General features: G+C 44.2%; 1 long non-coding RNA gene across 4 annotated transcripts; it reads right to left on the reverse strand.

Annotated features, from left to right (window-relative positions):
- Positions 1-2125: 2125 nt before the first annotated feature.
- LOC142158611 (uncharacterized) lies at positions 2126-25241 on the reverse strand. 4 transcript variants are annotated; one of them, XR_012692815.1, is made up of 5 exons: positions 25139-25241; positions 21799-21909; positions 3451-3522; positions 2976-3098; positions 2126-2392 (listed from the first exon to the last, which is right to left on the reverse strand). It is a non-coding gene; the product is annotated as an uncharacterized LOC142158611 (long non-coding RNA). The 4 variants fall into 4 exon arrangements; XR_012692814.1 differs by lacking the exon at positions 21799-21909 and having other exon boundaries at positions 3455-3522; XR_012692813.1 differs by lacking the exon at positions 21799-21909.
- Between the last annotated feature and the right edge of the window lie 2 nt (positions 25242-25243).

Consider the following 25243-nt stretch of genomic DNA (forward strand, 5'->3'; position numbering starts at 1 on the left):
AGGGACAAACAAAGTACAATACAAGGTGAGACAGCACGATACAGTAAACAAAATGCACAGTAACTCCGAGATCTCAAAGCACAGCTAGAGGGGCGGGGGAGGGGAGAGGGGAAGGTCCCGCATACGGCGGAGCCCAAGAGGGCACAGAAACCCCCAGAGAGGAGAGGAGGGAGCAAGAGGGAACGGTGAGGAGTAGGGCAAGGTAGCTGGAGAGCAGAGTTAAAAGTGGTGAAGACAGGAGGAGAGATGACCCTGCTCGAAGGAGCGTACAATCTAAGGGGTGGGGTAGACAGATAGAGAGACACGAGAGAGGGAGAGAAGGAGGCTAAGGGAAGGGGAGTGAAGGGGAAGAGGCAGAAGATCTGGTAGGGAGTTAAGTGGGAGACTGGAAGGCTTTAAGAAAAAGGTGGGTTTTTAGAGCCCGTTTAAAACTGGACAGATTAGGGCAGGTTCTGATATTTCCCTATCATACAAACACAGAGAGAGAGAGACTAGGGTTAATTTTGATAGCAGCCAGTTACCCTACTAGTATCTTGTTGGAGTGTGGGTGAAAACCAGAGGACCTGTAGGAAACCCATGCAAACACAGGGAGAAATCCACAAGATAATGCCATGGTCAGAAATTGAACTCAGTAGGCCAGTGTTGGGAGGCAAAAGTGCTGACCACTACGCCACTGTCCTGGCATGATGGATATCCAAGAGGTAATTTTTCTACCAATTTTATTTATACAGTCCTTACTATACTAAACTCTATGGTATCATTCCACAATTGCATGACAGTTCTAAACAATTTGGATGCCTTAATACCTTTTTTGGCTAAACAGACCTTATTGTTTATTTAGTTATGAAAACTCATTCATTCATTCATTGCTATACTGGCCATGACAATACTTTTGTGCTCCCTTGCAGTGGTGGATTTTATTTAGGCAAGGGCAAGCTAGTTGACATGACGTGCAAATTATAATTCTGAGTCGTTTAGTAGGTGGAGATTTTGTGTATAGACAGACACAGGTACCCATTGAACATGATCACTGGCCCAGAATGAATAAGGAGGTCCAAAGCTTTGTATCCTTATTTCAGTCTCCTAGAGAAAACCATGTTACAATGCAAGAGGCGCAAAAGACTCTTCGCATGTAGTAGCATGTTTAAACAGTCATAGCTTCTAATCAGGGCCAAACTAACATAATTTACTGGTGACACACACACTGACATAGGATTTGTAGTCAAACCAAGCTGGAATGTGGCTTTTGTCGATAGGTTATATTTTCAGAGGGCAATTTAACAGATATTTGGATAGTCTAATAATTACACATTTATACACCACAATAAATAAATAACATTGACAGGGCCACCAAACATGTAATGTGACAGCTGCCAAACAATGTGTGTTATCAGACAAATGTAACTAGTGCTAAATTTGTATACGTGTGTTGGCCGTAATCTGACATTTTGCAGACTATTACCAAACTAGGTTAAGTATTCCTTATCACAACAATGAAACTTTGTAAAAACACCATGAAAATTGTGTATACTGTATTATTAGCTGTTCCAAAGGCAGGTTACACATAATGTTAATCTGCCCTTGTAGCAACACTACACTAACTTAGGACACTAACGCATTTACCATCATTGTTAGTGTCGGCTTTGTGTGTGCCATGTGGATGTCACTTTGAAACAAAGTGCCACTAGCACAGGCGAAAGATAGTTATCCTGTTTGTGCAACGGACAACAGTTTATAGTGTTGGACGTAAGACCGGTAACATTTTTTCATTATTTGTATGAGTTACAAATTTTATAATGCCTATATTGCTATGCACCTACCATGTTCCCTCTTAAAGCTGTAAAGTGTACAAGAAATTACCTACTAAGCAACCAAACACACATACAAACCTCCAAACTAAACTCATTTCCTATAACTGAACATAAACAGCATAGAGTGTGTTTGTAGCCTATGGTGTGTCTGTGGCAAAGGACAAAAGAACCACACATAATAATATTATATTTTCTAAGTATACCTGTTACACAATAGTTAGGAAAGCAATTCACAAGAATGTGTGTGTATGCAAAGAGAAATCACAGCACTATAGTAATGGTACAAAATGGCATGACAACTGATTGCAGAGTCATTTGCAGGATAAGATATATTTATTACATATATGAATCCAAACGGCCGAACAAAAACATAGCAAAGAAGTTAATGGTCTGTGTGTGGCAAAGATCCTTGGATGAAGAGATGCCAATTTGGCCAGACTGAAGAGAGACATAAGCAGCCTTGGAGCTCTGGAGAAATACTTCAACATGTATAGTGAGACACGAATTGCACCACTCCAAAAAGCAAACAATTTAAAAAGTTAAATTCCACAAAGACCACCACTCCAGGTGTTATATACAGGCTGTAGATATAAGAAAATTAAAAAACAGTTAGAAAAATTACCACTACAACACACTATATGTGCCAAACAATTACCTATAAACCTCACATGGATAAATAACCAGAGTTAGGCCACATTTACATGGTCACAATTTAGCAAACACATTATGACAGTAGGGGACATCTACATACTACAGCATTAATGCCTTTTGAGACTTAGCAAATACAAGCATCAGGTGTGCAAAGTCTGGACTGGCCAAAGTGTATGAAACATTAAACAATTTGTTTGTACAACCCAAAAAAAAAGCCTGTAAATTAAATCTAACACACTAAGGTGCATTTAGCTAAAGACATTGAGGCAAAACCTACAGACATGAATCTATACTTTCTACACACATTGTAAAGGTTACAAAAAGGTAGCAACGCTTGGAAATACAATTTTTCCCACATTTTATACATTTCTCTATCACACCAGTCCATGTAGATTCATATTGCCATTTGAACTTAACATACCTTAGATCATCTGTCCTTGAATAAGCTTGCCGCTGATTTTAACACACAGCTTTGAAATGCTAAGGGTTAAAAAGTGCATCAAAAATTATTACCTCAAAAATACTGATAGACAACATAGCTCCTGAAGTTTCAGCCACGCACTGCTTCACGAGGGGGGGACTTGATCTTCCTCCTCCTCCACCCCAGCAACCTCATCCATGACCCCTGGTGCCCCACTCCATAAGAAGATGAAAGTAATGTTTAAGGCGAGTTTGAAAAAAAACAATTTACATAACCAAACACCATATAGTCATATAGAACCACCACCAAAGTGCTTGCAAACGTGATACTTACCATCGCCATAGACCCTTTCACAAATCAGATTAGTTATATTGACCTTTATGTGCCATAGAAATGTGAAGGGAGTGAAACACTTAACACAGAGTGCTAATGTGTTTAAGGTAGGGGCAAAAAACACCACTTAAAAAAAAAATTATAGCACAAGAAAATTATTCCAAAAACCATGGCCATTATTACTGCAAGGTGTTGTAACAAAGGGGTATGCAAGAAACTATATTTGTTTTATACTTACCACACACACAAGATCGTCTTAAAATGGCACACAACAAGATTAGTCAAAATCCCAGCAGACCCAAATAGCTGTGGGGGAGGGTAAACAAGAAAGAAAAAATAAATAAAATAAAAACTAGGGATAATATTGAAACATTTCACTACATTCTAGAGAACTGTATGCAGTTCCGCCTCTAAGTATACACAGTGGACTAAATATTAAAACTCCACAGCTAACCAAACACTTTTGCACTAACATTCAACATAAAAACCACCAGCACAGTACATTAAGCCCTTTCTGCAGCAACAGAGATTTCTTGCTCACCAACACACACACATCTTTAAACATACTTTAAAGTTACAACTTTAAACATACAGAGTACTGAGCAAGGTACAGCAATAAACATCTGATTAAAAAAACATTTGCCCATCTACAGTCTACTTACCCTGATTTGTCAAACTCACAACAACACAGAAGTGGTAGCAAGGTATTTTTAACTACCACTCTAATTAGGTAATTAAATGCCAGTGTGCACGCCGGAGAGTATGGTAAAAAGAAATCATTAAGAGCTGACAGCTGCGTACCAATGAAACAATTTTGTTTTTGACTAAAAGTCATGCTGGCATGTAACCTAAGGTTCTTCATTGTACGGTGAGTCGATTTTTAAACTATTATTACAGATGTCAATAATGCGCTAAGCTTTTATTACTGTGCCAATAATAAAGAATAAATTGATTGGGCTATAATCATATTCCCTAAAAATCATTTACATGTATTGAATTAACATGTGTAAACTTAATGTGTGACACTATAGTGTAGTGGTTATGGATTCCACCCACCAGTACTAAGTGCAGGAGTTCGAGCCCACAGGTCAACCATAAGCACAGAGCCATTTCCGAGGCTCCATTAAGCATACTCAGTAAAGTATAATAGGAATAAAAATACGCAAATGCTTGTAACATAGCGCAAGACACACAATTTTTTTCTATTTTTTTATTCTCCCTCAATTCTTAACATGGTCAAGTCTTTCAAGGTCCTGATGCGTTTGACAAGCATTTTTTTATTTTATGTGTGTGTATGTAGGGTTATGGTTTTTATAGCGCCTTATCCGTCATTCCGTTAACAATAAATGCAACCGGCCAGATTTGACAGACCTAAGACAGCGATTCAGCTGGCCGAAAAAGTTAATGTGCAGTTTGGTGTGTGTTTTTCTATCTGAAGTATACCTTAGTGGATAAAGAACTAACCTTGCAATGATAAGGTAATGAGTTTGACCCCCGATTCATGCGTGTATGTGGCTTACCTTTGTTTATGTCAATGTTTGAGCGCATTTACTCTACTCTGTGATTTATGTAAGAGTGCTTTTGTATATGGTTTGATGTTTAATCTGCCTATCTGTCATGTTGAACATTGTGATCACTTACAAGAGATGAAAGGAGTTGTAGCAAAAGACTTTATTGCAAAGACATAGTAAATCTATACTCTCAGAAGTAGAAAAAGAGAACACAAAAATGGTAGCAATATTATTATACTTTTGATTTGTATTAATGAACATGGATATAATTCCATATGCATACATTTTAACTCACCATATACCAGTTCCTACCATGTATAATATGTGAAAATATTTGGAGTTTTAAACATCTTTTAAGGACACCCAACTTATTATATACCTTACGTATATAATAAGTTGTTGTCCCTAAAAGATGCTCATCTTTCATTGTTATTCTATTCTGTTCTCATCACTACTTGTACAGTGGCGTAGCAGATAGCCAAGGCACCTTTGAAGCTTGCAAACATGTGTTCAAGACCTCACTAATTCACTTGTGTCTTAGGGATCCTTAATTAGGGATTAAGGATATTTCCTTACAATATTTGTGTTTGTGATAAAACTTAGCCTGTGGTAATCAAACACTTCATTTACAATAGCTAATAAAATGGGTGTAAATTCCTTGAAAAAGTGTACAGTTATTCTATGTGTATTTATTTTTAAATATATTGAAAAGCCACCATCAACAAGTGTCAAATCATCCATGTTGCATATTGAGACTAATGTTAATTGTTAGTTGCTGAGAATCAAAAGAGATTTGTAATCAATATTTATGATAAAGCAGAATGTTTGCCTAACAGTTTAACACAATTTATCAAATTAGCCATGCACTTTGCACTCGATTCCAGCAGCCGACATGAATGTGGAATGGAGTGTGCACTCTATTTTGGAAACTGTCATGAATGTGGAATGGAGTGTGCACTCCATTTTGGAAACTGTCATGAATGTGGAATGGAGTGTGCACTCCATTTTGGAAACTGTCATGAATGTGGAATTGAGTGTGCACTCGATCCCGGAAGTCACAATGAATGTGGAATGGAGTGTGCACTCCATTCCGTAAGCCACAATGAATGTGGAATGGAGTGTGCACTCCATTTTGGAAACTGTCATGAATGGAATGGAGTGTGCACTCCATTCCGGAAGCCACAATGAATGTGGAATGGAGTGTGCACTCCATTCCGGAAGCCACAATGAATGTGGAATGGAGTGTGCACTCCATTTTGGAAACTTTAATGAATGGGGAAAGAGTGTGCACTCCATTTTGCAGCCGGAATGGATAGGGAGTGATAGTAGAAAATATATCTGCCTAGCATACCAAACTGCAGTGTAGAGGGCCCATAAAAGCCAGGCCTCTTTACTGAAGAGGCAGCAAGCAGCCTAGTGCACTATAATTAAAAAAAAATTTTTTTTTTTTTTTATTAAAATCCTAATATTAATACGTGTGTATGTTTAACATAATTTTTTATTTTTTTTTCATACGCAGAGTATGCTTCTAAAGGCTTTTAACAGTTGTTTGCGCTAGGTTTTTGGGATTCAAACATGACCCTGGCCGTTATTAACTTTTGGGAAAGATTTGAGACAGGAGTGACGTCAGTTTCACTCAACTGGAAAGAGGGAACGCCTACTGTTCTCAAGTGAAAATGCATAACGCATACTTTACTCAAATGGTGTCTCATCTTCGCCCAGTCCGCGCCTACTCTCCGCCCATTCCCACCCCTTTGTTCTCAAGTGGTCAGCAGCCATCTCAAATCTATTTGCGTTGTCCTTTGAGATTACGTTGACTTTGAGAGTAGTATCTGCCGTGATTGCGTAGCGTAACTGCCGTTTTGCGTCTCTTAAGTGGCGTTTTACGCATCTCAAGTGCCGTTTCGCGCGTGCGCAGAACAAATTCGCAGATGCGTATGCGTTTGCGTACCTTGACGAATCGGGCCCCTAGTGTTGAGGTACAAAAATGAGGTTAGGGTGCTGAAGGCAAAGGTAGCAGAAGGAGGAGGAAACGAGGATAAGAGGGTCCTGCTCGTGAGAGCTAATAATCTAGAGGGAAATGGCAGACTAACAAGAAACACAAAGTGTGGAGTCCAGGTGAATGAACTAGAAATTTGAAGGGGGAGATGAACAAGAACGTGTGGTATGAGGAACTGAGGAAGACAAAGGTTGAGGTTTACTATGATTAGTGAAGAAGGATCATAAAGAGGTGGGTTGTGTAGGGCAGGGGATAGTTTTCAAAAAAGGAAGGGTAGGCTTTCCTGAACATATGGGTTTTAAGGGAACATTTGAAGGTTTGCAGGCTAGGAGATAGCCTGAAAAAATGAGGAAGATCATACCAGAGTAGGGAGTCAGCACAGGAGAAATCTTGAATGCGGGAGTGAGAGGGAGAATGAATGGAAATGAGGTTGGAGACGCAAGAAGCAGTGGAGTTGGCGAGGGCTTTGTAGGTCAGGGTGAGGAGTTTGAAGAAGATTCTGTAACGCAGGGCAGAGCCATAACTTAAAATTTTAGTGCCTTGGTAGACAGGATGGACCGCCTATGCCACCCTGTCTATTGTTGCTGGGAACTGGCTGGGCTTACTTTGCCACTGTTCCCTTTCGTTATCCCAAATGCGCCCTCTTCCCGCAGTAGGAGGGGCTTACAATGCTGCCACCACTAAGCTCCTTCTATGGCACTCAGAGCCACGTTTCTTCTGGGTAACTACGCTGCTAGTGTACCTTGTTTCTGGTGTACCCGGGCTGTAGATCAGGGTTGCTGTGGATGGATCCCCCTGGCCTATCACACTAACCAGGGCTGCATGGGTAGCAGGCAGAGCGGTGGTACTGGAAAGCTTGGGTCCAAACCTCAGACAGCCGGAGAACGGATTAGATTTTGGGTCTAATCTGTAGATCACAGTAATATAGCAATATTGAAGATATTTTAAAGCAGGTCTTGAAGCAAGATGTTTATTTGCTCTCACCCTAGTTGAAGGTACCAGGGTGATTATTTCAGATGAAAATCAGAAGAATACTTTACATGCTCATCATCATCATCATCATTTATTTATATAGTGCCACTAATTCCGCAGCGCTGTACAGAAAACTCATTCACATCAGTCCCTGCCCCATTGGAGCTTACAGTCTAACTTCCCTAATATAGACACACACTCACACACAGACACAGATAGACAGACAGAGAGGGAGAGACTAGGGTCAATTTTGAAAGCAGTCAACCAACCTACCAGTATGTTTTTTGAGTGTGGGAGGAAACCGGAGCAACCGGAGGAAACCCACGCAAACACAGGGAGAACATACAAACTCCATACAGATAAGGCCATGGTCGGGAATCGAACTCATGACCCCAGTGCTGTGAGGCAGAAGTGCTAGCCACTAGGCCACTGTTAATGAAACAAAAGTTATGGGAACATATGCTCACACAGCTGACCTTTTATAAAGTTCTGACATAACTCCTAGCAGAGGTAAGCCAGCCCCTTTGTCACTCACCGGAGTGTGAGTGCCTTCACTCTGGTACGTGGTTCTCCATCTTTACCGCTCACACCTGTGTGGAACCGCGGCCGTCCGCCATCCTGTCGCACTGGGCATGCGCAGGTCCCTTTAACAACTACACCTGACCACTAATGTTGATCCATCAATCACCCCTCCCTACTTAAGGCACCTGCAGCCTTAGGTAGTTGCCTGATCTTGAAGTCTCACTCCCAATGAACTTCTATAGGTGTGTGCAGTTTCCAAACTGCTTCCAGCTCTACTCCTGTGAGCAGTTTCCAAGCTGCTTCCAGCTCTACTCCTGTGTGCAGTTTCCAAACTGCTTCCAGCTCTACTCCTGTGTGCAGTTTCCAAACTGCTTCCAGCTCTACTCCTGTGTGCAGTTTCCAAGCTGCTTCCAGCTCTACTCCTGTGTGCAGTTTCCAAACTGCTTCCAGCTGTACTCCTGTGTGCAGTTTCCAAACTGCTTCCAGCTGTACTCCTGTGTGCAGTTTCCAAACTGCTTCCAGCTCTACTCCTGTGTGCAGTTTCCAAACTGCTTCCAGCTCTACTCGTGCTTCAGCTTCCATGCTGCACCCTGCTCAACTCAGCGGCGGTTCCCATACCGCTACAATGCTTCACTTCTTAGCTGATTCCGGATCTACACAACTGGGTATGCTCTACTGACTATTGACTATTGCCTATTGCTCGCATACCAGTTGTATCCATTGTTGTTTGCTGCACAGGGTACAAGTACCCATATAGACTGTGTTACTGCATTGCTTCATTTAGGACAAGCTTTCACTCAAGCTACGATATCTCCTCACGCTACTACTTAGCGTTATTGTGCATATCTGCTGTGACCAGCTTCTCCTCACTGCAAGGCATCTTCTCCATACAGACTATTCATTGTGCCTTCCATCTCTGCCTCACAAGACATTGCTCTACTCGCGCTGTTTCCATACAGTTTGCCTTTCAACTTCACTCTCCTGCACCTGGACAAGTCCTCATTCCTTCTCACAGCAGTGGTACAACTTGCTGCACGCAGACCACTGACTTCCCTGCTACCTACCCGCACCTGGACAAGTCCTCCTATCACATCGGTGGTACAACTTGCTATACGCAGACCACTGACTCTCCTATTACCTACCTACACCTGGACCAGACTCCTCACCATAGCGGTGGTACAACTTGCTGAACGCAGACCACCGACTACCCTGCTACCTACCTGCACCAGTACTATTCTTCCCATCACTACAGTGGTACAACTTGCTGTACGCAGACCACCGACTCCTCCTCTACCTACCATCACCTATCCACGTCCACTCCTCGTGTCTACATTATCTTCAGCCTCCAGTTTACTGCTCCAAGTCGCTGACTTTCCTCTAACCATAGCTGCAAGTCGCTGACTTCCTCAGACTATCTCTACTCTCCTGCTGTTGTGTCACTCCAATCATTCACCTGCCTGCTTTGAGGTGCGTGCCATAACGCTGCCGCTCTAGCAGAGTTCCATCTGGTGAGACTCGGGTAAGCAACTCCTAGTGCCCGTGACAGTAAGATCAGGCCATGACAGACCCAGGATTGGAACCAACAGCTAAGGAGATGCTGCAGCATCTGATCACTTGGGTAGAACAACAGGATGTTCGGCAGCAACATCTGTTCCAGTGTTTCCAGACTCTGGCCACCCGAGGAGTTCCTCTACAAAATGTTTCAGCAACTGTTGAACCTCAAGCGCCTTCTCCTTCCCCAGTGCCATCCCAGGTGTCTACTGCTTCCACGCTACACCTGCCTACTCCCTCAAAATATGATGGAGATTCCAAGACGTGTAGAGGTTTTTTGAATCAGTGCTCTCTCCATTTCGAGCTTCAACCTCACCATTTTGCCACTCACCGTGCCAAGATTGCCTACCTCATTTCTCTGTTTTCTGGACAGGCTCTTGCGTGGGCTTCCCCTCTGTGGGAGAGAAATGACCCCCTATTGTCGGATAGTGCACTCTTCATTTCCACGTTCATCAAAATTTTCGATGAACCTGGCCGCGTTGTCTCTGCGGCTTCCAGCATTCTCCGACTACGCCAAGGATCACACTCTGTGGCCCAGTACGTCATTTAGTTTCGGATACTCGCCTCTGAACTACAGTGGAACACCGAGGCCCTGATAGCTGCCTTCTGGCAGGGTCTGACGGATAAGATCAAAGACGCACTGACCACACAAGAGTTACCCTCCTCCTTGGACGATCTAATTTCCCTATGTCATAGGGTAGACATGAGATTCCGTGAGAGGGAGTCTGAAAGAACAAGCACCTCTAAGGGGTTCACTCGCCCATCACCTCAAGTTCGTCATCTTCCCCCTCCAGTGGAACCCATGGAGGTAGGACGTTCTAAGTTAACATCTAGAGAGAGGGATCGACGAATACAAAATAGACTCTGCATCTATTGTGCTGACCCTACTCACAGCCTGAACTCATGTCCTAAGAAGTTGGGAAATGCCAGGCTCTAACCAGTTCTGGAGAGGTAAGGTTAGGGTCCCTGACTCCTCTCCATCTTCTATGGATTCCAAAGTGTGTGCATTTGATGTTACCATCTTCTCAGCCACCAAATCTTTTATCTCTCAAGCACTTTTGGATTCCGGCACTGCCGGCAACTTTATCTCCAGTGCTCTTGTTAACCAGTGGTCCCTACCAGTGGCCCCGTTAAAAACCGCCATAGCGGTCACCGCTATAGACGGCTCTCTCATCATTAATGGACTTATCACCCACTGTACGACTCCTTTGACCCTTCAAATTGGAGCCTTACACCGAGAGAAAATCTCTTTGCTGGTCCTTCCTGCTACTACTAGTCCCATCGTTCTTGGCCTTCCATGGCTTCAGCTTCATTCACCACAAGTTGATTGGAGTACTCCCCAAGTCACATCCTGGGGCCCCGATTGTCATCATAGATGCCTAACCCAAGTGGTACCACTCAAAATCAACAGATCATCTATAACACCTGGTCCTCCAGGTCTTCCTCCACAGTATGCCCCGTTCGCTGACGTGTTCGATAAGGCGCAATCTGAACGCCTGCCACCTCATCGGGCATGGGATTGTCCCATAGATTTACTACCTGGCAAAAACCTTCCTAGGGGCTGTGTATACCCTCTCTCGCTACCAGAGACACAGGCTATGTCAGAGTATATCAAGGACAACCTTCATCGCGGATTCATTCGACCTTCCAGCTCTCCCGCTGGAGCGGGCTTCTTTTTTGTGAAAAAGAAAGATGGGATCTTAAGACCCTGCATTGATTATCGGGGGCTCAATGCCATAACCGTAAAAAATCGGTACCCGATTCCTCTTATCACCGAACTCTTTGATCGTATAAAAGGTGCTCGGATTTTTACTAAACTTGATCTCCGTGGCGCTTAACACCTAATCCGGATCAAGTCAGGCGACGAATGGAAGACAGCATTAAACACCAGGGATGGGCATTACGAATACCTAGTTATGCCCTTTGGACTGTCTAATGCCCCAGCTGTCTTCCAAGGATTCGTGAACGAGATCTTCCGGGACCTATTATACGTGTGCGTTGTAGTCTATCTGGACGACATTTTAATCTTCTCTCAAGATCTTGTCTCCCACCATCAACATGTGGCAGAAGTTCTCTCCAGACTGCGGAAGAACCTCCTATTCTGCAAATTAGAAAAATGCTCCTTCGAATTATCCCAAATTCCATTCTTGGGATACATTGTGTCCGGAGTAGGTTTGGAGATGGACCCAGACAAAAAGTTAATGCCGTTCTACTTTGGCCCCAGCCAACTACCCTCAGGGCTATACAACGCTTCCTGGGGTTTGCGAATTATTACAGACGTTTTATCCTGAACTTCTCATCTATTGCTTCTCCTATTGTGGCCCTGACAAGAAGGGCGCCAATACTAAACACTGGTCCTCCGAGGCCCTTCACGCTTTCCAAAGCCTTAAAGAAGCATTTTCTACCGCCCCTGTTCTTCGGCAGCCTGACGTAAACCTTCCCTTCTTTCTCGAGGTGGACACCTCCAATGTCGGACTAGGAGCTATTCTTTCCCAAAGATCTGAGCAACAGAAATTCCATCCTTGTGCCTTCTACTCCCGGGGTCTTCTACCCGCGGAAAAGAACTACACCATCGGTGACAAAGAACTGTTGGCAATAAAAGTCGCATTGGAGGAGTGGAGATATCTACTGGAGGGGGCTCATTATCCGGTAACCATCTTCACCGACCACAAAAATCTCCTCTATTTACAAACGGCCCAATGTCTAAACCCTCGACAGGCGAGGTGGTCACTTTTCTTTTCTCGCTTCGAACTCATTATAACGTTCAAACCTGCTGCAAAGAACAGGAAAGTAGATGCTTTATCCCGGGCATTTGCTCCTCCTTCTGACATCTTGGATTCTTCCGATCATTCTATACTGAATCCCAAATGTGTGACTTTGGCCACTTCGTCCACCAATGTGCTACCGTTTGGAAGAACTCTTGTTCCGCCATCTCTACGCAAGAGAATATTGTCATGGTACCATTCTTCACGCTTCTCTGGACATTCTGGTGAACGAAAGACTTTTGAGATCCTTTCCCGGAGTTATTGGTGGCCTTCTATCAGAAAGGATGTCAGAGAATTTGTGGCCGCTTGTGAGATCTGCTCTCAATTTAAGTCTTCCCGCAGAACACCAGCGGGATTGTTTCAACCACTACCTATCCCTACCAAACCTTGGACCCACATAAGTATGGACTTTGTCACCGAACTTCCTCTTAGCAAGAGATGTAATACCATCTGGGTAGTGGTGGATAGATTCTCCAAGATGGTTCACTTCGTCCCTCTCACCGGATTACCATCTTCTTCTACCTTGGCTGACCATTTTATTAAAGAGATTTTTCGAATTCACGGCTGTCCGTCCGAGATTGTGTCCGATAGAGGAGTGCAGTTCGTCTCCAGATTCTGGCGAGCCCTTTGTAAGAACTTGGGTATCCGACTGTCTCTATCATCGTCTTACCATCCCCAATCAAACGGACAGACCGAAAGGGTCAATCAAGATCTCGAGACCTTCATAAGAATATTTTCCTCAGCCAATCAAGATAATTGGGTAGATTAACTCCCGTGGGCTGAGTTTGCCCACAATAACATGTACCATGAGTCTTCAACAAAAACTCCTTTTTTCGTGGTTTACGGTCACCATCCGTCTCTCCCAGAGTTTCCTGCCCTCCCTCCCACCCAAGTCCCTGCGGTGGAGAGACTTTGTCAAAACTTTAAAACCATCTGGACTCAGGTGAGGTCATCCCTGAGGAAAGCATCAGCCAGATACAAATTCTTCGCAGATAAAAAGAGACGAGCCATTCCACCACTCAAGCTTGGAAACCGTGTATGGCTTTCTACAAAAAACATCCGCTTGAAGGTTTCGTCCATGAAGTTTGCGCCACGCTTCATCGGACCATACAAGATCACTCAAGTCATAAATCCAGTATGCTTCAAGCTACTATTACCAAAGAACCTCCGGATCTCCAATGCCTTCCATGTCTCTCTGCTCAAACCTCTTGTTATCAATCGTTTTTCTGCTCCTCCTTCTGTACCTAAACCAGTACAGATTCATCAAGAAGAGGAGTTCGAGATCTCTCAGATCCTGGATGCTAAAATTTTGCGAGGAACTCTCCGATTCCTCGTTCATTGGAAGGGCTTCGGTCCAGAAGAACGCTCCTGTCACGGGCACTAGGAGTCTTTACCCAGGGATCACCAGGTGATGGACTTACCAGAGCAGTATAGATGGTAATATGGTACTCTGGTAGCGGGGTGATCACGGAACAGGAGACAGCAGATGGTAGAGAATGCTCAGGGAAAGTCTATGACTAGCAGCACTGGTAATATATAGGTAGTAGTACACGAGGAACTGAATGGACAAGGAAACGTGAGGGTAGTCAGTGGTCTGCGGTAGCAAGTTGTACCACTGCTATAGTGAAGAGGAATGTCCAGAAACAACGAGGAGGTGATGAGAGTCAGCGGTCTGCGATTAGCAAGTTGTACCGCTGTCTAGGTGAAGGAATGGAATCCAGGTGGAGGTATCCGGGAAGTCAGTGGTCTGCCTCTAGCAAGTTGTACCACTGAATATATATGTGAGGAGGAGCACGGGGAGAGAATGCAATACAGAGTATACACGGGCACACTGAACTTGATCCCACGATGATATGCACAATATAGTAATGACTGAACAGCACTGCACAATAATACAAAGTCACAGGAACTATCCGGGCAAAAGATAACACAGTCAATGATGGCAATAGTCTCAGCGGATAGTAAACTCCAGAGGAGAACAACTCAGTCCAGCCAGATAAACAATACACCAGCACAGTCAATGAGAAGTATGCATACCGTGGTTCAGGAGCAGGCTGTCAGACAGGAGTGCAGAGATACCTGAACGGCTGGAGGCCGACAGGATGCGAAGTCCCAGGAGGGTGGAAGCGGTAATCAAGTAGGTGCAGCGCACAGGTAGGTAGACCAGCAGGGATGGAAACAAATACTCAGGAAGCAGTAGTATGTAGAACTGGACTCCTGGAGAACCCTGAAGAGTGGAGTTGGTCTAGACGAGATGAAAGCAGCGAGGCATAGATCCGATGCAGACTGGCGAGTAGACACCGGCAGGAACACTGTAGAAGCACGGAGAGCGGATCAGCTGCTGCAGACACGAGTAGAACTGAGAGGTAGCAGCAAGCAGGACACTGCAGGTACACGGAGGGCAGCAGATAGGAATCAGCTGGTGCAGTCTCGATGAAACACGGGAGAGTTGAAGTGAGTTGATAACTGTAGTGCACGGAGGCAGCGGATAGGAATCAGCTAATACAGTCACGATGAAACACAGGAGAGTTGAAGTGAGTAGATAACTGTAGTGCACGGAGGCAGCGGATAGGAATCAGCTAATACAGTCACGATGAAACACAGGAGAGTTGAAGTGAGTAGATAACTGTAGTGCACGGAGGCAGCGGATAGGAATCAGCTAATACAGTCACGATGAAACACAGGAGAGTTGAAGTGAGCTGAAGACTGTAGTGCACGGAGGCAGCGGATAGGAATCAGCTAATACAGTCACGATGAAACACAGGAGAGTTGAAGTGATCTGGAAACCACAGGAGAGTTGAAGTGGTCTGGAAACCACAGGAATCAGCAGAGCTGAATACACGAGGAAACACAGGAACACCTTCAGAGGCTCATGGGGAATGAGACTCCAAGATCAGGCCACGAGGTATGGAACTCAGGTGCTTTAAATAGGGAGTGTTGCCTGATCAGCCAATTAACTAAAAGGAACAGGTACTGAAGGTTTGAAAGGGCTGCGCATGCGCAGACCCTCAGGATGGTGGACGGCCACGGTTCCTAAACACACGGGAAGAAGCACTCACAGTCTGGTGAGTGACAGCTCCTGGATTCGCGCTGAGGACCTCAACGCGCCAGCCCTGCTTAAAAAATTCTACCAAAAATTTCCGGGCAAACCCGGTTCCAGGTGTTCTGTGCCCACCTTTAAAAGGGGGGGTACTGTCACTCACCGGAGTGTGAGTGCCTCCACTCTGGTACGTGGTTCTCCATCTTTCCCGCTCACACCTGTGTGGAACCGCGGCCGTCCGCCATCCTGTCGCACTGGGCATGCGCAGGTCCCTTTAACAACTACACCTGACCACTAATGTGATTGATGGATCAATCACCCCTCCCTACTTAAGGCACCTGCAGCCTTAGGTAGTTGCCTGATCTTGAAGTCTCACTCCCAGTGAACTTCTATAGGTGTGTGCAGTTTCCAAACTGCTTCCAGCTCTACTCCTGTGTGCAGTTTCCAAACTGCTTCCAGCTCTACTCCTGTGTGCAGTTTCCAAACTGCTTCCAGCTCTACTCCTGTGTGCAGTTTCCAAACTGCTTCCAGCTCTACTCCTGTGTGCAGTTTCCAAGCTGCTTCCAGCTCTACTCCTGTGTGCAGTTTCCAAGCTGCTTCCAGCTCTACTCCTGTGTGCAGTTTCCAAACTGCTTCCAGCTCTACTCCTGTGTGCAGTTTCCAAACTGCTTCCAGCTCTACTCCTGTGTGCAGTTTCCAAACTGCTTCCAGCTCTACTCCTGTGTGCAGTTTCCAAACTGCTTCCAGCTCTACTCCTGTGTGCAGTTTCCAAGCTGCTTCCAGCTCTACTCCTGTGTGCAGTTTCCAAACTGCTTCCAGCTCTACTCCTGTGTGCAGTTTCCAAACTGCTTCCAGCTCTACTCCTGTGTGCAGTTTCCAAACTGCTTCCAGCTCTACTCCTGTGTGCAGTTTCCAAACTGCTTCCAGCTCTACTCCTGTGTGCAGTTTCCAAACTGCTTCCAGCTCTACTCCTGTGTGCAGTTTCCAAACTGCTTCCAGCTCTACTCCTGTGTGCAGTTTCCAAACTGCTTCCAGCTCTACTCCTGTGTGCAGTTTCCAAACTGCTTCCAGCTCTACTCCTGTGTGCAGTTTCCAAGCTGCTTCCAGCTCTACTCCTGTGTGCAGTTTCCAAACTGCTTCCAGCTCTACTCCTGTGTGCAGTTTCCAAACTGCTTCCAGCTCTACTCGTGTGTACAGTTTCCAAACTGCTTCCAGCTCTACTCGTGCTTCAGCTACCACGCTGCTCCCTGCTCAACTCAGCGGCGGTTTCCATACCGCTACAACGCTTCACTTCTTAGCTGATTCCGGATCTACACAACTGGGTATGCTCTACTGACTATTGCCTTTTGCTCGCATACCAGTTGTATCCATTGTTGTTTGCTGCACAGGGTACAAGTACCCATATAGACTGTGTTACTGCATTGCTTCATTTAGGACAAGCTTTCACTCAAGCTACGATATCTCCTCACGCTACTACTTAGCGTTATTGTGCATATCTGCTGTGACCAGCTTCTCCTCACTGCAAGGCATCTTCTCCATACAGACTATTCATTGTGCCTTCCATCTCTGCCTCACAAGACATTGCTCTACTCGCGCTGTTTCCATACAGCCACAGTTTGCCTTTCAACTTCACTCTCCTGCACCTGGACAAGTCCTCATTCCTTCTCACAGCAGTGGTACAACTTGCTGCACGCAGACCACTGACTTCCCTGCTACCTACCCGCACCTGGACAAGTCCTCCTATCACAGCGGTGGTACAACTTGCTATACGCAGACCACTGACTCTCCTATTACCTACCTACACCTGGACCAGACTCCTCACCATAGCGGTGGTACAACTTCCTGCACGCAGACCACCGACTACCCTGCTACCTACCTGCACCAGTACTATTCTTCCCATCACTACAGTGGTACAACTTGCTGTACGCAGACCACTGACTCCTCCTCTACCTACCATCACCTATCCACGTCCACTCCTCGTGTCTACATTATCTTCAGCCTCCAGTTTACTGCTCCAAGTCGCTGACTTTCCTCTAACCATAGCTGCAAGTCGCTGACTTCCTCAGACTATCTCTACTCTCCTGCTGTTGTGTCGCTCCAATCATACACCTGCCTGCTTTGAGGTGCGTGCCATAACGCCGCCTCTCTAGCAGAGTTCCATCTCGTGAGACTCGGGTAAGCAACTCCTAGTGCCCGTGACACCCTTGGACCTAGCTGGCTCCAACCCGTCTAAAATATTGCCTCAGATCTCAGGATGTAATCTAATTTTGCATTTAATAATTGAACTTCCATATCAACTTGATTTCCATCAGATCTCAGGATGTAATCTAGTTTTGCATCTAACACAATTTAACTTCCACATCCCCCTTTAGATGTTCTGTCTCCATTGTTTCTGCCTGCACTCAGGTAACAGGCCCCACTGTTGTGCATTCAAGTGTTGGTCACTCACATTAAATAGACTTAATTAGCCTTAATGGGGACACATCCTCCAGACTACACAACAGACTTACAAATGCTTATCAGAAATCAAACATATACCTTAGACATGAATGCATTTCCAAAGACAGGTACAACAAAGCATTATCTTGCAACAAGATATGCAAAAGGTTTTCAAAAACAAAGACTTATTGTATCAGATATACATCAGAATTAAGGTGTTTGCTTTTGAAAGGTTACAACTTTAAACCAAATTTTCTACCCTGGTCTCAGAAATAACGATTTCTTATTTCACAATATACACAATATCAAAATAAGTGCACGTGCAATTACATAAATAAGTGCCCTGCGCTATTTGCTTTAAATACATTTTTACCAACAGTTATTTAATAGTGATCCAGTCACACTTGGGCACAACGGAAAACTGACACCCCCTAGCCCTCAATTTTAACCAAATTAACCTAAAATATTAATAAACTGCGCCCTTCAGCATTGCGCCCTGCGCGGTTGCCCCTCTCACACAGCCCTAGTTATGACCCTGACGGAGGGGGAGCCAGTGCAGTGCATGACAGAGAGGGGAGGCAGATGTAGAACAGCAAGAGAGGAAGATCAGTCTCACTGAAGCATTGAGCGTAGACTAAAGAGGAGCGAGACGAGTGCACATTACTTTGGAGAATGCTGGTCCAATCACACATAAGCACTTTCAGCGTGCCGTATGAAGTTCTTTGGTAGCAAAACGCTTTTATGTGCCAGGGAAAGGGGCTCTTGTGGCACAGGACTGTTTACTAGCTGGAAACCTGTGGCATTCAAATCCCGCTTGTATCCTGGCCATGAATTCTCAAAATATGGTCTGTTGAATTTATTGATGTAAACAACTTTACTGCAGTGGCTGCAGAATACGCTGTCGAAGTCGTATAATTGGATGAACGAAAAGTATATTGGTTAATATTGTTTTATCGTGCGATTGCACTCAGCATGCAGGGGCGGGCTGGCCCGGGGGGCAGATGGCACCCGGGCCGGACAGAATAACAGTATTTTGGGCCGCCTGGTGGTCCAGTAATAATGCGATGGAGACAGCCTCTGCGGTCTGTGCAGGGGCTGTCACATCGCAGAGTACTCACAGCAGCTGGATCATTCATTCATTCATAGAATATTGTATATTCTGTGAATGGATGATGCCCCCAAAGTGAGTATTCTGCGATGTGACAGCCTCTGCACAGACCGCACAGGCTGTCTCCATCGCATCTCAGTAACAGCTACATCATCAGGTCATGTGACCGCAGTGGTCACATGGTAGGAAGTGTAGGCTGGGCTACTGGAACTCTATGGTCTGTGCAGAGCTGTAGCAGTTCTCTATGTCCCTGGAGCCACTCGTGTACAAAAAGGTAAGAGGAGGGGGGAGTTAGTGTGTGTAGGAGGGGGGGGGGGTGATTGAAGCTGCAGGGTATACTGGTACATGTGTGACTAAAGGTGCTGGGACAGAGGGGGACATGTGTGACTAAATGTGCTGGGAGAGAGGGGGACATGTGTGACTAAAGGTGCTGGGCAGAGGGGGACATGTGTGACTAAAGGTGCTGGGACAGAGTTGGACATGTGTGACTAAAGGTGCCGGGACAGAGGGGACATGTGTGACTAAAGGTGCCGGGACAGAGGGGGACATGTGGGACTAAAGGTGCCGGGACAGAGGGGGACATGTGGGACTAAAGGTGCCGGGACAGAGGGGGACATGTGGGACTAAAGGTGCCGGGACAGAGGGGGACATGTGGGACTAATGGTGCCGGGACAGAGGGGGGCATGTGTGACTAAAGGTGCCGGGACAGAGGGGGACATGTGTGACTAAAGGTGCCGGGACAGAGGGGGACATGTGTGACTAAAGGTGCCGGGACAGAGGGGGACATGTGTGACTAAAGGTACCGGGACAGAGTTGGACATGTGTGACTAAAGGTGCTGGGACAGAGTTGGACATGTGTGACTAAAGGTGCTGGGACAGAGTTGGACATGTGTGACTAAAGGTGCTGGGACAGAGTTGGACATGTGTGACTAAAGGTGCTGGGACAGAGTTGGACATGTGTGACTAAAGGTGCTGGGACAGAGTTGGACATGTGTGACTAAAGGTGCTGGGACAGAGTTGGACATGTGTGACTAAAGGTGCTGGGACAGAGTTGGACATGTGTGACCAAAAGTGCTGGGACAGAGAGGGGACATGTGTGACCAAAGGTGCTGGGCAGAGAGGGGACATGTGTGACTAAAGGTGCTGGGCAGAGAGGGGACATGTGTGATCAAAGGTGCTGGGCAGAGAGGGGACATGTGTGACTAAAGGTGCTGGGCAGAGAGGGGACATGTGTGACCAAAGGTGCTGGGCAGAGAGGGGACATGTGTGACTAAAGGTGCTGGGCAGAGAGGGGAAATGTGTGACTAAAGGTGCTGGGCAGAGAGGGGACATGTGTGACTAAAGGTGCTGGGCAGAGAGGGGACATGTGTGACTAAAGGTGCTGGGACAGAGGCGGACATGTGTGACTAAAGGTGCTGGGACAGAGGGGGACATGTGTGACTAAAGGTGCTGGGACAGAGGGTGACATGTGTGACTAAAGGTGCTGGGACAGAGGGGGACATGTGTGACTAAAGGTGCTGGGCAGAGGGGGACATGTGTGGCTAAAGCATGTGGGCAGGAGGGGGGCCTAATTATAAAACTTGGGTGATATATTGATTTAGTGCCAGGGATTGTTGAAGTTTCATGTATCCATTTTTTTTATTTTTTTTTTACCAAATAGGACCTCCAAGGATCCAGAGCCAAAGTAAGCAGCAGCCACAAGTGGTGACAGTGACAATAACAGGTAGGAGAGAGCAGGACAGTCTGCCAACTGTCCTGAATATGGTGGGACAGTCCCGAATTTGGGTGAGTTTCGCTTAGGACAGTTGGGAGGTATGTCCCGCTTCACTGTGTACTGCACGTGAAGGAAGAACTGTGTGCACCTAACAGTAGTGCACACAGTATTGCCTGTGTATTTTTTCTCTAAAATGATAACCATGCTACATCATAGGGGGTTACCCAGTCTAAAGTGCCCAGGCCCCCCAGAGCCTTAATCCAGCTCGGGGCTTGGGCATAAATAAATATATATATATATATATATATATATATATATATATATATATATATATATATATATATGGATTAAGCAACACAAATAGCCTCTTTGTATATAGATAAATATATATTGTACCAAAAACCACCCTTTGAGGATGGGCCGTTACTTATGGGCCAGTGCTGTGTGCTTGCCCCCCGGGCTAAAGTCTGCCAGCCCTCCCTGTCAGCATGCCACGCTACACAGGGCATGGCGCTATCACGCGGTAAAATACGCACACACTCGCACTACAACATTTGGTTATTTATATATTTCATATTTATTAAAGGTTCCAATCCACATTCATTTATTAGTAAAATGTATTAGATTGTATATTTATTTATATATAATACTGTAGTAAAGATTTTTATGGTTCAGGTGTTTTAAAAGATAAAGAGTTTGGTCTCATATTAAAGCTTATTTCACCAGCATTAACCCGGAGTGGACGGAATAGCGATCGCAAGATACAAGCAATATGAGATTAATGCTCTTAAATACTTTTATGTGGGTCAGTTTGAACTGGTCATTCAGAGTCAAATCATGGGAACAATAGGGTGGGGGATGTTCCCCTCACCCTCTGTAAGGATCAAATGGACTGACCTATAACTTGCAAGGAACATGGAACATGGAATGCCATTAACCCCCGGACCAATGAATAACTTACTAAGTGTTAGCTGGACAAGTATATACAAGCATGCTGGCTTTTGTCCTCTCTTTTTCTTTTGGAAACTGGAAATGTGACCGCATGGCTACAGTCATTGAACCTGAATGAAACCTATAAGGAAGATGTAATGTATTCAGTGTTTTTATACTTTCCTGTTTTAATGTAACATCTTTAATAGGTATCATGTATCGGCTATATTGTACTGTATTGTACTTATTTATTGAACTGCTAAACAAATTGCTTTTACTAAATAAATTGCTTGTGCTTCGGAAACACAATACAATCGCTTGGGCAATGCTTATTTGAAACGATAAAATTACTTTAATAACGCAGAAGCACACTTCCATGTTTTACTAAGATATGTTATTGATCCCCCTAACCATTCTTTATCCACCACCCCTGTTATTATCCTACATCCCCCCCAAAAAAAGTTGCCATCTCTAGCCCTTGCTGTAGTTTGCAGTCTCTAGTTTATCTTTATAGTTATTTTTACTTATGTTGTTCCCATAACCTTAAGAATTGCTGTTAACTTTTCTTGTTCAAAGTGACTACATGTTTCAGCTATCTGTTTTGCTCTCAATAATATAAATTATTTATCCGAACAAAATGAAAGACTAAATTGTTTTGCTATGTTTATTTTTTCACTCAATGTTAGATGTGCTCAATGCACCCTCTAGCAAAGTGTATATAGCACTTTCCTCTCCTGCCATTATCAGATGTAGTAAGTACTTTGTCTATGATGGTCTCTCTCCCCCTTGCCACTAACTTGTTGTCATCAGGTTTGAACTGGGAGGCACAATTTACTTGCTCAACTGTATTATATTGAGAAGATGACGCAGTGGCGGGACCAGCCATACAAGGACTCATAGCAGCCGCCCTCTTAATGATGGCAGGAGTTGCAAGGAAATTAGTGCTGTGTATACTATACTAGAGCGTTTATATAGCAAAAGTTTACAGATAGTGGAGACATTTGCAAAATAAACCATAGGGTCTATCCCCAAACTCTAAGAAAGTAGTGTGTTTCCTTTAAATGAATAAAAAGAACCCCATTATTTTGACCATGATGGTCAAGAGTTTTCATGGAAAGGTCACAACTATGTTTTCAAGCTCTTAAACATGTCACTACAAAAAGCTCATTATGGCTGTGGATGGCAAACCTTTGTTATGCAATGTCTGTCTGCATCCTCTTGAATGTAATGAAGTGCAATGGAGGATATTACATTATCCACTAAATGCTAACAGGAAAAGATTTTCTTACTTCTTTTCTGTAATGAGTTTTCCTGTTACAAACCATGGCTGTTGCCAAGGTACTTTACATTTCTCCAAAGCATGGGAGACATTCTTTCTGTGGATATCTAATGTGACCCATCATTAACTACAATGCATGTACCCTCCACTCATACATTTTTAGATGGAGATTCAATTGAAAAAAAAAAAATCAGTGAGATGTGTCTCCGTAACGCCCGCGAGACACCTCGCACAATTTTTTTTTTTTACGGAAATAATGTTGATTTTTGCTTGCATAGAGGAGCGAGCAAAAAGTGGAGTTATTTCTTACCATAATAACAGTAATAAGGTGCGGCCACAATGGTCTCAGGAACATTGCGGCCAATTGAATCTCCCCCTTAGAATGTGAATTTACTCCATAGCAGTTAATTATCCAAAACACATTTTTTTGATTTTGGTCTTTACCTGCCATGTTACCTGTCAAGTAAAAAAAATATAAATGTTCTGCTACCATAGAGAATTATACAAGGCCTATGTATACTATTTGGTCAGTATGACAAAAAAAGCAGTACTCACATATGAACGCTTTGTAAAACAAAAACCCTCGTCAAGCACTTGTTAATTTTGCCTCCTTCTTCCCCCCTAGTCTTTATTGTATTGCTTTGAAAGTACTGAAACCATTAGGTAAATTTGCCACCCTCCATTGTTGGAACAAGACCCACTTTGGAATTCACTATGGGAGACATAAAATAACTACAGCAAAGCCAAAGCACAGTTAAGATCACTGTCCATTACTAAGCATATCTCATTTAGGGGCCTATTTATCAAAGGTTTCCCCCCCTGTAAAATCCCCGAAAACTGATTAAACACTAAATTGCTATTTATGATTGTAGCATCGCAGCAGATATCATAGATATCTGCTGCTTTGCATTTCTTATCGTTTTACCGAGCACTCCTCATAACAGTGTATGGGGAGTGCTCAGGAACGCTATTTAACAATAAATGAAATTAACTTTCAATCATGTTAATGTACGCCAGCTCAAGCTGGCATACATTATCATAAATGAAAAGTTTAAGTGCTGCCAGCTCTGCTCTGAAGACCAGAGCTGAACAGCGCATGTGTGGAGGGATCACATGATCCCTTCCTGTCACTCACCGCTCTCTCTCGGCAACTATAATTGCAGAGAGAGAGAGCAGAGATGTTTGTGCATATGCCTGAGGTTTTCACTCGGCGCATGCGCACTGGAGTGAGAAAAGGAGCCGTGTTGACCGCATACTGCTTTGGGAACGAAGAGGCAGTGGTAAGTATGTTTTCCACTTCACAGGAACAGCAGTTTTTCAGAACTGCTCTTCCTGTGTTGCCTTTTTCAAAAAATATGAGAAATAGTTCAATCCTTATCAATGCGATAAGGATTGAAAGCTATTTTTCATATTTTGCAAGTGTTGATAAATGTGCCCCAAAGGGGGGTATTCAATTGTTGCTTTTAACGTGCTAAAACAAAAAAAAACGAGCGCTCGAAAAATATTACAGTTTATAATGAGCGTAAATACCGTTAATACGGTAGTTTACTCGCTGAATTTCTCAGGGAGCTGCGAGATGAAATTTAGCGAGTAATTACCGTATTAACGCTAATATTTTTAGAGCGCTCGTTTGAGAGCGTTAACGGCAACAATTGAATACCCCCCTTAGTGTTAGCTCTAAAAACAAATAGGACATGGAATGTGATTTTGGGAACACTCATTCACAATGTTGGAATATTTAAATTACTAACATGTAAACTGGATAATGGACTAAATGGGACATATTCAATTCGCGGCGGAAATGCCAAAAATCTCGCGGAAAAACTAGGACAGTTAATACGGTAATTTACTCGCTGGATTTCAGCTCGCAGCTTCCAGAGCCGTGAGCTGAAATCCAGCTACATATTACCATATTAACTGTACTAGTTTTTCCGCTGCACGGAAAACTAACAATTGAATATGCCCCCATGTGTCCTGTTTTTAAGACTCTTTTCTGATATTAATTGATGCCTGAAAAGCACCTTACATGTTAATAAGCCATACAGGGGAAACAAATTTTCCATCTGAATTCAGTAGAAAAATTGCACTTTACCTGATTCTACATTATTTTTGAACACTGCTCTGATTCTGCATTACTTTCAGCAGCCATACAGGAATATTCGCAACAGTAGCAGCAGCCTCCTCCTCCTCCTCCTCC

This window comes from Mixophyes fleayi, chromosome 5, assembly GCF_038048845.1.
Source record: "Mixophyes fleayi isolate aMixFle1 chromosome 5, aMixFle1.hap1, whole genome shotgun sequence".
Lineage (NCBI taxonomy): Eukaryota > Metazoa > Chordata > Amphibia > Anura > Limnodynastidae > Mixophyes > Mixophyes fleayi.